Below are 14954 nucleotides of genomic sequence, written 5' to 3' on the forward strand. Positions count from 1 at the left end.
GAAAATGTGTGAATAACACTGTGTGAAATACATCTGGTCTTGTGTTTTTCCTGTAGGAAACCAGCCGTTCCTTTACATTCTCAGTTACATGATTCGTCTGCTCCCTGTGGAGCTCAGCTCTGAAAATGTAATTCATTTCTAGAGATCTGATGGGCATCAGTCTATTATTGAAGAATCCTGTATTGGATCCTTAAGTTTCCAGAGGCTGATTTTGAGCAGCTAAACCTTTATCTTGTCTTCCAAAAAAAAACCAACTTTATCAGTGTATAGTTAAGGCCTACAGCCTGTTGATAGTTTCTTTGTACACCACCAGATCTAGGATGAGCCCTTGAGCATTTGAGAGGGCTGAGATGTCAGCTGTCTGCAGCATCCTTGGATCCACATTCATTTCTGTAACTGCCTGGGATTTTTCTCAAAGAACCACTTTTAGCTGAAGGTGTGAAGCAAAGTGGTTTGTCTGTCTGCAGGGCAAGTGAGTCTGCTTTAGGGTGTTAAAATAACTCACCTAAGTGGCCCCTTATGGACAGAACAATCTTAACACTATTGCCTCCATTGCTGCCTGCTAGATCCACTGATATGTTTTCATCAGAGTGGGGGGAAGATTGAGGTTTCTGGGATCATTACGACTAGATGCTTTAGAGTGCTGGTGGAGATCCAGAAACCAGCTTAGTCACTTTTCCTCCCTCTGCTCTAAGGAACAAGCATCTGAGGAGATGCTTGTGCGTTCACTGGGTAGTGGCATGGTAATTGATCTATCAATCAGTTCTGTTCCATGAGAATGTTTGATGTTCAGCATATGAGTAGACAGTGGGGAAGTAAAGCTGGGAGAAGAGACTGGTGATCCTGTATCCTAAGAGTGGCAGATGGTTCTGAAGGTTTGTTCAGTGATGATGTAGTTCTGTGTTGCTCCTTAAGGAAGGAACCACATGCTGTAAATTATCTTGGCTGTCCCAGCCCTGGTCCACAGCCCAGGACAGGGTGGCAGGAGCAGCTGTCAGTTTGTTAAAACCGCATACACTGTGGTAGCACTTGATGTGATCCCAAGATCTCATTTGTCTACAGGCAACACTGATGTTTTGGTGAGTGTATGCTACAGGCAATGCTTGGCTCTGCTCAAAGAGCTTCAATTTGAAGTACTTCCTGTGGCTGTAAATGTCAGAAACGCTCACAGCCATTGTCTGTGCCCAAAGATTGCCAATTCAAGCACCTCTTGGCTTAAGGATGAGGAAACTTGGTTCCTGTCAGGGCTCTGCTTTGTTCCCCAAGGCATAGAGTGCAAAATTGAGATAGAAATATTTGGAAGAACTTAGCAAATATAAATCCTGCCACCCAGGAAGAGGCAATTTGAGTGATTCTGCAGGATAAGCCTGGGGTATCAGCACTCCTGTGTGGCAGAGCAGCCCAGACCTCCCTCACTCCATTAAAAGAAAGGGTTAGAAACCAGCAGTGTTGTCATGGAAAGACCAGATCACCTCCTCCCACGTGGAAAAGATGGATGGGTATCGAGTGCCGTTGGCACTCCGGAGTCAGTACAGAATATGGGCTTTTCCCTGCTAGTGCAGTGCTCATATTAAGAAGAGGAGGCAACTGCTTTATCCAATAGAGTGAACCAAAGCCCAATGTGACATGTTATGTTTGAGAACATGGAGGCTACTGGGAAGCTACCACCCTCCAGCAGGGAAGACCAAGCTTAACCAAACTGCTCATATTCCTCAGTGAGGTGGTGCAGGAGCGTTTCCTCCAGCAGCCCTTTGGAAAGAGCCTGCCCCTTTTGTGTGCTGGTTCTGTGGTTAGGGAACTCGGCCAGCAAATTGGATGCTTGAATTAGTTTCCTTCATCAGCCTCAGGGTTTTGAACCCACCTCCCTCACTTCACAGGAGTATGTCCTAACCACAAGGAGCTGGGCGGATTCACTTTCTACTCCTGAATCTGGGCTGGGCTTTTAGCACAGCTTGAGCCATTCCTTGCATCACAAACAGCACAAGATGGAGCATGACTCTTAAAGCACGCAGGTGGGAGGGGATAGTTCTGCTCTCAAGATCCTCGTCTCCAATTCTCCCAGACTCACTTAATGCAAAGTATATCTTGGGAGCAGCATTTCCCCATCATTAAAAAATTGGAAATGCTCCAAGGCCTTTTATATAGCAGCTGCAATGTAGGGAAACCTATTCTAAAGCCTCACATCATTCCATTAGAATGAACACAGAAATAAAATGGTCACACTTTCACCAGCATTAGTAGTCTGGGCACAAGAGGCCTTCTGCCTCTTCCTCCTTTTCTTGCTCAGCACACCCCTCAAGCCCTAAAGCATATATCTGCAAAGAAGTATCAGGGGTAGGTGACACAGCTGATGTACTAGATCATAGGACAGGGACAAACCCCTTACTAAGCTGAGCAGCCCTGGCAAACTTAGTTTGAGCTTAAGACCTGCCTGGAGGGTTCAGATTTCCTGGCAGCTGCATAGGACCACAACCCTTGCCCAGCTCAGCTGTGGATCTTCTTCCAGCCAAGCCTAAGAGAGAGAAGGGAGGGAGACAAACCTTCTCCAGCACAGCAGTGCTCAAGTGGTGGAAGCTGCTCAGGGAACCCAGCCTGCTGATCTCAAGGCAGGTTCACACACCATGGTTTCAGTTGCTGGCTACAGAGAGTATCCACAGCAGTGCAGAGCTGCCATGGTACACAACCACTGAGAAATGTCACCAGTAGGGACTGGTGAGGAATCAGCCAAGCCTGCTGAGTTCTCTCTCCTTTCAAGCTGCAAGCCCACAGTCTGCTCCTGTCAGAGGGCTTTTCATGGTGTTAGGGAACCAGAGCCATTTCAGAGGTCACTTAAAGTAGGTCCCAAAATAAATGTAGATCCCCAAAGATACACAATTGAGAGACAATGGAAACTGCAAGAAGGGGGAGTGTTATGGCAAGGGCAACACACAGGAAAGTGGTAGCAAAAAGCACCAGCCAGCCTGACCTACAAGGAAGACAATGTTCAGAGCACTGGAAGAGGCTGCCCTCTTCCAGAAAGGTTGTGGAGTCCCTTTCTCCAGATGCCTTCAAAACCTGCCTGGATGTGTTCCTGTGTGACATTGCCCTAAGTGATCCTGCTTTGCAGGGGAGGTTGGATTCAATGATCTCTGGAAGTCCCTTCTAACCCCTACCATTCTATGATTCTACAATTCTATGATTCTAAGATTCTATGACTGAAAGGACATTCACAGCTGTATTTCCTTCCCCCATGAGTACCAATATAGGCACCCTATTCCTTGTCTGTCTCAGGAGGAGCAGGAGTTAGATGTTCCCTAGTGGGAATGAAGACGTACCCTTCCTCAAACATATAATCTTTATCTCCCTTTCTCAAGGAAGCTGAAATGCAGTATCAGGAAGTATTTGCAATTCACCCCTCATCAGGATCAATACAGAAAAAGAGGTTTCAGGAGACCATCTGCTCATACAAGCTAGGATCCTGGGGAAGGATTCAGCCTAGTTACTTCTCTGTCAGGCTCAAGTCTGACGGGTCTGACTCAGTGCTGTTCCCTGCTCCACACCTTTATATATAAACTGGCTTCCAGAGGCTGGTACAATAACCAGAGCAATCACTTGTTAAGCAGGGATTACAGAGGGCTGAAGCTGGGCTGAATTGCTGAGGACAGACAAACGTAATGCAAGACACAGTCAATCCCAAACCCTCCACATGGAGAAATGGGACGAATAGAGCAGAGTTCACCCATCAGAGCTCCAGGCTATACACTTATCTCGTTCAAGTAGGCCATCTGGCTCTTCAAAAGCCTTTTTGTTTTAAAAGTAACTATCAGAAGTACTCCAAAATTCACATGATTTCTCCTATTTCCTTGAAATGTCATGTGCCTCATGAGAACCAAGGGTTTGATTATTCATCCAGGTTTGGGAGTCATAGGAGTTTGCATCCTGCTGGGAAAGGGTCTCTCGTCCAGCTCTACCCCGTGTGCCACTCCCTCCACATGTGAGGAACCAAAAGCCCAGAGATCCTATCAGGGCATTAAAGGTCACCCTCTCTACACTTCTGTGAAGTGCTGAACAGCTCTTGCTATCCACTTGAAGAAGGGATACTCGCATGAGGGTGCATCTATAACTCCATCAGCAAGGCTATGGGGAAGACACCATCCCAGTTTAAACACACTTCTGTTTATTGTAGATACTTAGATGCAGACACATGCACTGAGAAGAGATCTTGTTGCCTACTTAGCTATCTGTTGTCATTTGAGCGACCCATGAGCATCCAAGACACTTGGACAGGGCAGGTGAACATCCTCTAGGTGCTTACCTCAGTCTGGCCTCTACCTTCTACTCACTGGGCACCTTCATATAGACAACGAGTCTCTTCACCCAGAAGGTACCAGAAACCCATAAGCAACTTCTTATAAATCAGTGGTTAAAAGGGTCAGGGAAGGAATAGAAGACAGGAATAGCCCCAAAGGGTTTGTTGGGGGTGAAAGTGAGGATGGCTTTGTATTGCAGAACAGATGCAAGATGGGATGAGAGATGGAGAAACAAAACAGACACACACACACACACACACACACATGCTCAAAGGTACTGTAACCACCATGTAATAAACAACCATAATAACTCTTTGAATTATAAATACTGGAGAAAGGGAAGGGAGGAGGAGGAGCACCTTGGGAACCCAATGCTATCTTTAAAAAAACAATAATAGTAGTAGTAAGACATCATTATGCACAACAAACTTTCATTCCAGGCCTCCCATTACAGTGTAGCTATTTTCACAATCATCTAAAAAAACCCAAAACAACAAACTTCCAAAAAGATGATACAAAAAAGCAGGAAAAAAAAAAAACAATTAAAACATCTGTGTTCACTGTGGCAAAGTTAGGGCTGTGCAGAGTGGGGTAGGCAGCATGCACATAAGTCAGACAGAGCTTAAGTGCAAGGTTCTCTTTCTCCCCCATAGTCATGGAGGTCAGCACTGCAGAAACCTGCTCCACAACCCAACCTGAGTTACAGACCTGGCTACCCCCATTAATACACCATACCCTCCTTTATTCCAGATCCTTATCTATGTGTGTCCCTTCTTGTGGGCCCTGCTCTCCTCCTTCTGGCCATGCACCCTGTCTCCCACGTGGGCAGATATTCCCATGGTGGTGCTTAATCAGTAGTAACATTGATGGGCAGACAGCTCAAGCACAGCTTGGTATCTGCTCCAGCCTTTTACCAGCTCCTTCCTTGTGGCACAGAATCATAAACCTGCCTGAAGCAGGGGTTACACCAACCCCACTCCCAGGTGGGAAACAATAGGAGCTGGGCAAAGATGTTCTCCTAATGAATGCATGAGAAGGTCCAGAATGAAGGATGAGGCAGGATGGGTGGAGAATCAATAGATGAATCAACACTATGACAACAAGGGCCAAGAAACACTTGTTCTGCCTAGAGGGATGTGGCAAGTGAAGTGAGACAGCCCTGAGACAGCTAATATCTGCGGAAATGGGTAAGTGGCCTCAAAATGCTAAATGAAGGATGATAATTACAGCAAGATGCACCCTTTTGGTTAATCAGGAAGAAAGCCTGTATGTTATATCATATCAAATTCACACCATAATCGTGGCTGATAGCAAGAGTAAATGATAAAACCTGAAGTTAACCCAAGAGCAGCACTCCTCAGACCTGCAGTGAGTCTGGACTCCAGATCACATCAGCTTGATTAAAAAAAAAAAAAAATCTGTATTTTTCACAATGCTGCTAATATTTGTACCAACGATCAGTTACTGAAATTGAACTAAAACCTCTAATGCAGCCTAACCCTGCTCTCACGACTGATCTGCCACAGCATCTGCTTCTCCCAAGACCACAGCTCTTTTGCATATGTAGGCGTATGAAACCTGCTTTGGCAGAATTCCTGGAGCTATACGTGCTTACTCAAATTCTCCATCTAGCAGAAACACCTAACCCAAGTCACCAGGCTGCTTAAAAGTCACGTTGTTGAAGGACAGAGTTAACACATTTCATGTGGACTGAATGCTTATATGAATTAGAACTCGTGTTTTCTCCTTCATTTGGAACTTTTTAACCAGGAGTACAGCACTGGTTCATGCAAAAACTGATAGCTAACTTCAAGAGCACATTGTTTATATGGGCAGAAACAGGCACTGCATCCCACAAGGACAGCTTTTATTAAAGTTTTATGTGAGTTATTTGAGCATCCAGGAGCCTCTATCACAAACTAGGAGAGTAAAGGACTACACAGAGAAAATACAGGAGTCCTTTGATAAGAGATTATATCTCATTTAACCCGGAGTCTTCACCTCTCCAAGGCAAATAATGGGTCTCTGTGGCACTGCCAGAGCCAGCTGTGGGATTAAAACTATAAATATTTTTATTCTCACAGCAGTCACCAACACGCTGAAAAGGCACTGAGTATTATGGCCTCTATTTTGCAGGACAGCAGGCAGCTATAAACGGTCCAACATCTCACCCACAGCTGGAGGGTTTGCATCTTAAACATCCAACCTGCACGTCTTGGTGTCAGCAGTCCCTGGTGAATGCACTGAAGAAAGCTCCTGTCCCGTGTGGGATCACAGGACTGATAGAGCCCCCATCAGAAGAGCCAGGATCACTGCCAGACAGAAAGTCGGCACATACCAAGCAGGGGTTGCTGTGGAAATAGGGAGACTGTCATCCCTGTGCTTCTTCCCTTTCCTCTGAAGCTCCCAGCAGCAGCAGCAGCCTGTCTGTGTTCCTGGGAATTGTCATACCCCTCTCTCTACATTCATTTTCATTCCAGGGCAAACCCCATTCTGTGTTCAAATTATTTAGGGTCACAAAGGTTGAAGGATCCCACACTGCAAACCAGTGTTAGTCACTGCAAGTGAGTAGTCCTGAGTTAACCACATGGGTAAGTGAATCACAGAAACGCAGGAGAGTCTCTCCCTGGGCAAGGCAAAAAAAACCAAACCAACAAAAGTGGTTATTCAGATGAGTGCTTTGAGAAATACCTGCCTAGTCCATAAGTCCTGAGACTAGTGGGCCAGAACTGTTGAACAGTGAAAGTACCAGCAAAATACCTCATCAAGAGAGAGTGAGTCCATTTTTTCCTTGTGGGCAACATTCATGTAATTTCAGCCAAATCCCACAGAGGCTAATGGGAAATTCCTCTGTAGATTTTGATGCACCACCCCCTGAAATCCTGTTCTGAGGCTCTCTGTAATGAGTGTGCAGAATCTTGCAAGGCCCTCACATGTAGCATCAAAGAAATGCAGCTGGTTTTATTACAGCCATATATGAAAACTATTACAGAAGTGGCACATCGCTGCCAGCTGGGCTTTGCCAAAGGAAGCTCTGCTAAATTAGGTTGAGAAATACTTGGTTAGTGGCACAGACACATTTATATATAGTTTTCAATGTCTCAGTAATGAGAACCAGAAGTTCTCATTAGGACACAAGGAAATGGGATGGAAGAGAAGAAATAAAGCTACCAAATTCTTGGGAGAGGCAGCCAAGTTGATTTGGTTGGTATCCATAAAGCCAACACTGCAGCTGACACTTGAACCATTCAACATTGCATTGTTGAAGCTGACAAAAAACTCAGTGTTTTTGTGAGAAGGCTTAATTCATGTTCAAATAAGCAAGGTCATCCCTTCCATCAGAGCATTGCATGGGGGAGAAGGAGGGAGATCAGAGCAGACATCCCCCCAGGCTGACTTCTCTCTCCACATCTGACATGGGCCATGGGGTTTGAGGTGGGGTGGGTGGTGGGGAGGGGGCCTTCCTCAGTCTCTCACTTCCTGGGAGGGAAAGCCATGAGGCAGATGAAGTTACTCAGAGATGTCTGACTCATTGCAAAGGTGGCTGGACAAAACAAGCAAAATCAGGCATCATTGTGCAAGCCATACTGGGTGGGTCCAGGTGATCCTGCTGTAAATCACAGTTGTCATTTCAAAGGGTCAGAATCAATTATTTCTACATCAGTGCAAAAGGACTTCCAAAGCAAAGCAAAAGGACTCCCCAGGATTCGCCAAGGCAAGGGAAGAGGAGGGAAGAACGAAGAATGACAGTCTTGGGAAACAGGGACCACAGTGTCTAGGTTCCCAGAAGATGAGCTGACATGACTGGATGCCAAATGCACACTGGCAGACAAACTTTGGTAATGCAAGGTTGAAGGTCCAGGCTGCTTCCTCTGCAAACTTCTCATTTTTGGTATTGATTTAAGGAATGAACGGATTGCTCTTCTGTTACTGCATGGAGTCAGAAAAAGGAGGATGTGCTGTGAGCCATGGCTAAGAGAGGCACTGGACAGAGTGACTTTAAATGGAAAGGAGATGCTCTAAGATAGCAGGGAATGAAACTTTGTAAACCTTTCTGGTCTCTGCAGTTTCCAAAGAGACGGCCTCATAACCTCCTCCTGACCCTCTCAGGAGAAACAATTCTTCCTCTTCCATCTCCAGGTTTAATGCCGATGATCAAGAATTCTCATTGCCAGCTCACTGTTCTGAGGCACCATTCACAGGAAAAAAACAGATGCCAAAAGGAATGTCAGTGACAGTACTTCAAGACCTCACCACTTGTTTCAGGTGAATTTCCCACCACACTCTGGGTCAGACTCAATCTGAATGTATTTAAATGTATTTACCATCCTTTAGCTGTTTCATGTGTCTGAAAGGCACCATCTTTCCTCTATGTCCTGTGCAGGAACTCCCATACAGATTCAGGACTTCCACTCACAGCTTTGTCTACACATTATAGCTGAGACATGAAATGTATAAGAAGCTGTGAGTTTCCCACCCTTATAAGCCCCCTTTAATTGTCTGAGTTAATAAACAGGAAAAAAAAAAGAGAGTTTGCTCTTTGGCACAAAAGCAACAACTGAGAAAACAATCATCATCAGGGAAGCCAACTATCTGAAGTCAGCCAGAGATAGCACCCATTAGCAGTGAGCTGTTGATTCCAAGGCCTGAAGAAGTGGGTGGGCATTGTCTATACACTTAAAATATCCTCAATATTTGCATATACTCTAAACTCCCACTGTGTATTAGGGAATACACTCCCCTTCTCCATCCCAAAGTGTTAAGCTATAATATCTTCAAGTAAGTTTTTCAGCAGATGATGTCACTGAGATGTGGTGTATGAACTTATGCTGCTTGATGCCACAGGTACAATCCAGTCCATGTTAAGGAACTCAGAACAGAATTAGCTTTTTCTAACTCCACTCCATCTGGTCACAGTCCATTATTTAACCATCTAAGGACACAAGGCATCAAACTTGAGGAGAAGAGGCAGTCATCTGCTCTGAAAGCTCCACTGCTGCTGGTGGGCAAATGCAAAGTCGGGACACAATGACAGTGGCCACACCCTCACAGACTACTATGGGTAGGTCCAACACCTGGAAAGCCAGGCAGGCACTTCCTGCTTCTGTGTGATGCTCACATTCACTAGGAGTAAGGAATGATGGCTTCTGCTGCAGAACACTGAAGAATGGTGGCAGTTGCCCAAAAGCAATGGTTGTCATCCTTGCTTCCCCCTTACTTGTGGTGGTGGAGGAAGCAGCAGGCTGGATTCCTCCACCAGCTGTGTTTCCCCTCTTCCCATGACAGGACACAGTTCAAACCAGCCCCTTATCCCCAGGGAGGCTGAGTTCAATTGGGCTACACTGCTGGAAGCCCTTGATCCAATTCCGGGAAATCCCCACAGCTCCACTGTACTGGGCAGAGGCAACTAACTCCTATCATCCCCTGAGCTCAGGGCTGCCAAGAAACTTCTTTCCATACAAGTCTCATCTGGCTTTTCAGCATGGAGCTCTTTTGACTGAAACCACAATTCTTAGCATGCTTCAATGATCAAGAAGAGGGCACGGGAATGTCACTGAAAACACTTGGCTTCCACATGCAGCATTGTTCTTCCCTTTCCCCATTCACAGATCCCAACTAGAACATCCCGATCGAGCTCTAAATGTTTTCTAGCAAATCCAGTGACAAGTACCACAGCACTATTTGATCTGCCATCTTCCCCAAGCACACATGCACCCATACTTGCATGAAACCCATACACCACACAACTCCACTGGTGCATCACCACTGCTCCCAGGAGCAGCCCTTGTAAAAGTGTTTCCTCCCTCTTCCATGGCTGCAAGGGTGCAACACATGCAGCCTTGGCCAAACTTGCCTCTGCTACACCACAATCAGCTGAGAAGGCTGACTGTGCATGTCCTAATTCCCAGTGATACCACCACAGCTGAATGTCACAACCTGCCCATCAAGCCTGGGTGACATTTTCAGCCTCGCATTCTGCAGGCCCCAGCACCAACCGTTTCTGTTGCAAGCTGCATCCCAAAAGCCTCATCTCCAGCATTTTGGTTGTGCCAGGTTCAAGATGTGGCTCAAAAAGGCTGCTCCTGCACCATCCCTCAGCAAGACGCTCTCTTGCCCAGGGGCTGCTGCTCTGGCACAACCACTCACCAGGCACCTGTATGCCACCATGAATTTTATTGTGCATCCTTTCCTCAACCTCACCTCACATGCCAGCAGCCATCTTGGCTATGGGACCTCATGGATGTCCACCTTCTCCCTGTCAGCCTCATCATGGGGAGCGGAACATGGTGGTCATGGCTCATCTGAGGGAAAAGCATCATTGTAGAATTCTTTCCTAGGAAGGCTGCATGACTGATTTAAGAGAGAGAAAGAAAGCAAGCTAATTAAAGACATGATAAAATCATAGTGGTTTTAGCCACATTGAATATTCAATTAGGTCTATTAAGCCTTTGGGTCACAGCAGTGGGAAGTGATCCTATGTCTGGCAGAGATGGGTCAAGACCCACCAAGAGCCTCCCAAGTGACCAGGAAACACAAGTTATGGCTCTTTTTTGGATCCCCTCCACAAGCAGTCTGGGGGCAGCATGGTTGCATGCCTGCGGGCTTGGCCACATCCCTCATCCATCCAGCTGCAATGTGAGCATGTGGTGCCCATTGGCCATGCAGGGTAATTCTTAAAAACTGCCTTAATAAAAATTACTAATGTTTGTGCAGACATCCAGTTGCATTGTTTATAGCAAACACTTCAGCATACTCTGGCACAGACACAGGAGAGTTAAAGAAAACCACAACTGAATGGATTGGAAGTGAATGGGAACACAGGAACTCCAGCCCCGACCCTGTAAGCAGCACCATAAAATTCAGCCCCTGGTATATTTTTTGGTGGGATTTTTGACTGTCCCACTTTTGCTATCTACAGTGAGCTGTGCAAAGACCAACCTGCAGCAGTTGCAGAAGTTGCTTTTAACTCAAGAAAGGGTGATTGGCAAGAGGGAGCTCCTTTCAAAGCAGTGCTTTTTGCTACACGCCTCTGGGAGCACTTTTACGCTACCAGAAAACTTGTTCCGAGCAGCAGAAACCGGGTGCTATTGAACCACGGATGGAGGGTGCGGGGCTAGCCCTGAGGACTCTCCAGCAGGAGGGAGGATATCCCCTCCCCTAAATCCTTATTTTTGGGGGGAGAAAGCACCACTGGAGGTGATGGGGAGCCTCGACGCAGCCGGGGTGTCCCGAGAACGCTGCCTCCCCGACCGAAGCGCTCCCTCCACGGTGCCTGGAGCGGCGTCGGGGCACGGGGAGAAGACAGTGCACCCCCATGATTTTCCCACATTGGAAAGGGAAGGGAGGACTTTTAACATTATTACTATTATTAATAATTATTATTATTTTTAGCGAAAAGGAAGGAAGCTCGGCGGGAGCAATGTCGGTGCCGCAGAGGAAATCTGGGAATGCAAAGGGAGGGGAGCTGCGACTGTCGCCAACCGTGCCGAGTACCCGCGTCCCGCGCAGGTAGCGCAGCGGCAGGAAGCGGAGGCGGGCAGCGGGGCGGGGCGGGCCGGCCGGGCCGGGGCTGGGGAGCTGAAGAGTGGAGTCGAGGGGAGGGGAGCGGAGGCGGAGCCGGCCGGGGGGTGGCCGTAAGGTGAAGGTTGTTGCAGTGGCTTCATTAAAAGACGGAGTTGAACTCCTAGCTGCTGCAGAGGGCTGCTGGGAGGCTGTTTTGGTGGCTGGCGAAAGGGGGAAAGAAAAAAAAAAAAAGGACAAAAAAGAAAAATAAATATTAAAAGCGAAAAAGAAGAAGCCCCACAGCCGCTTAAAAGAAAGAGAAAAGGAGAGGGGCAGGAGGAGACAGAAAGTATAGGCTGCGCGCTCCTGAGGCCCGGCGAGGAGGAAGGATGAAGAACGTGGTAGCCGTGTGGCTGATGGCCCTTTGCTTCCAGGCTGCTGTCCCGGTGAGCCTGCTGCGGGCGGGGCGCGACGCACGTGGGGCGGCGGGGCCCGTGTGGCGGTATAGGGCCGGGGCGTTAGCGGGGTACAGTGAGAGGGGCTGAGGATTGGCGCGCCCCGTGAGCCGCCCGATTCCCTCCTTCCGACAGGTTTTGGCAGGGGAGCGGAACTCTGCCCTGCCTTGCAGGGAGTGCTTCGGTGGCCTTTTGTGCTGTCGGCGGGCTCCATCCCGGTCTGCCCCGGCAGCCTTAATTCAAACCAGAATGTGGCTGTTCTCGACCTGCCGGCGGCTCCGCCCCAGTGCGCTGTGGGGCGGGCGGCGCTACCCGGTAACCCCCCCACCGGGCACGGGAGTCCGTCCGTGCGCCCGGAAAAGGGGCCGAATAGGGGGGGATGCTCCCGCCCTCCCTCCGGCGTGGTGCGCCCTGAAGGAGGGCGACCGGTAATGTTTGGGTGAGCGCTCGCATGTGGTCCTTTGTAGTTCAGCTGTGGCGGGGGAGCCTTCCCCGTGGTCACGGGTTACTTACGAAACGGGGGTATTCCTGCGTGCCCCGGCACAACCCGGCGCCAAAGAGAGCTCGAGGTCGGCTGCTCCCCGTCCGTCTTTGTGCCCAGAGAACTTGGCCAGCAGAGGGTACGCTTCGGTGCCTTTTATTTCTGACCACGAAAGCAAAAATCGTAGTGGTCGACTCAGCGCACGACCCGTCCCTCGAGACTCGTGCCGCGCTCCCCCTCCCAGGCGGTGGCCGGCGCGCCCCACCGCTGTCTTCAACCACCCCGGGGCAGCCGAGGGGCTGGTGTGGCTTCTCCGTTTTTCCCCTCGTTAGCACCTTGCTCAGCTCCGCGCTCGTCCTCCTGAGCACGGTCGCACCGCGACAGGGAGGCTCGCACTTTCTCAAAGCCCCGATGTTTCGGGAATAGCTTTCCGGGGATCGTGCGGAGAGCGGCCTGGGCGCTGCGGAAGCCTCTCGGACATGGGAAGCAGCAGCAGCAGCCACCAGATGTCATCCACGGACAGCGGATGGTCCTGCCGCTCCCCGCCGCCGCTCTCGCCGTGCAGATCCTTGTCGCAGGAATCCGGCACCACAGCCTTGTAAAAGCGCTGTGCTGGTGCTCCTGGGCTCTCCCGGGGGCCTGGGCTCGGCATCGGCCCCGAGCCTCTGTTTGGGGTTAGCAAGCTTGGGCTAGGAAGCCTTGCGGCCACTTCCCAAGGGACACAAAGCCGAGTCGCCATCCCTTTCTCCAGTGGTGAGGAAGCTTGTTCGCTGCTTCCCATGTGCATGTGCCAGAGCTTTGGAGCCTTTTTGTTTGGATGAGTTAGAAGGAAAAAGTCGAATGTGAGGCTCTGCATGAGCAGGCAGGATCATCAAAGCCAAAACTGGTGTGAAGGGGAATAATTGATTTGAAACTTGTCTGGAGATGAACTGCAGCAGCAGTTGGATAAGGAGTGGCAGAACAAAGTGCATGGCAAGATCTAAGCTGCTCAAAATACCTCCAGTTTTGCTATACCATTCTGCCTCTGAACTCTAGCTGTAGATCTGGACATGCATCCTTCTGGCCTGCATGGTAATAAGTAGTTCTGAGGTGGCTAAAAAATGACAAGCGTGTGAGTGTAATCGGCCCTGTCTCATGGGGAGAGGGCTCTGCTCATAACTTCTGAATAAGGTTTCTGCTGAATAAAGTGGAAGAACTGCAGTTAATTTGCAGCTTCTGTAGTGCATTTAGGTACAATTCTCCTATGATAAATATTCCTTACCAGAAATGATAAGGACATGAAGTAAATGCTTGTCTGGTGTTTTCCCATGTGTAAGAGACGTGTGGGATGTAGGATGATATTTCATATGGAGGGGTTCCCTGGGTGGGCACATAGAGGAACAGAAGTCCTTGGGGCTCTCTCTTGTGACTCAGCACTGAGGCTGTTTCCCTTCTGGTGATCATGTGCCTTTTCTCCCCATGTTGAAATGTCAGTGACATGGACTAAGCTGCCTTTCCCACTCGTCTGGAAGAATTATGTTTTTGCATCAGGTGGGCACAGAAAGCAGCGTGACCTTAAATAAGAGGTTTGCAGATGCCAAATCACAGTGCTATCAACACTGGCATGGCCTTGTTGGGTTCTTGGTGGTTGGAAAGTGTGCCACCGCTTTTGGCACAATACTTGACCCTTGACTATTGCTGCATGACTTGACTTGTCGATGTGTATTGTCATAGAAGTAATAACCAGGAACAAGAAAGTGGCCAAATGATAAGTTTCCTTTCTGAGTATGCTTACCCACAGGAATGGTTGGGGAGGTGCATATTCTTCTTCAAGGTGACACTTTATTGCTCAAAACACCTCATGTAAGAGTAATTGCTCTCTGTTCTTACGATAGAGGAATTGACTTCCTTGAAATAAGAATGCATCTTGATGGATTAACTTAGTTATTCTCTGAAATGGAAATTTTTACAGCATATAACCCTTTCATGAAGCCAGCTGAGCCAAGATGCATAGCCTGCTGCAGGAGGGCAGTGGACATTCCTGCTTATATCACGAGGGAAAACAGGGGTTTGTTTCATCTGGTGTAGGTGCATGCTGGCAGTTAACACAAACTTAGCAGAGCAGACAGAACCTTCCAAGGGTGATGTCATTGCTATCTGAATGTAAACTAATTAGAAGAAATTAGGCAGCCCATCTTGCTTATTAAACATGTAGACAGTGGATAAGGAGGAAACACTTTCTTCTGT

Source organism: Indicator indicator, chromosome 9 (assembly GCF_027791375.1).
Source record: "Indicator indicator isolate 239-I01 chromosome 9, UM_Iind_1.1, whole genome shotgun sequence".
NCBI classification, from domain to species: Eukaryota; Metazoa; Chordata; class Aves; order Piciformes; family Indicatoridae; genus Indicator; species Indicator indicator.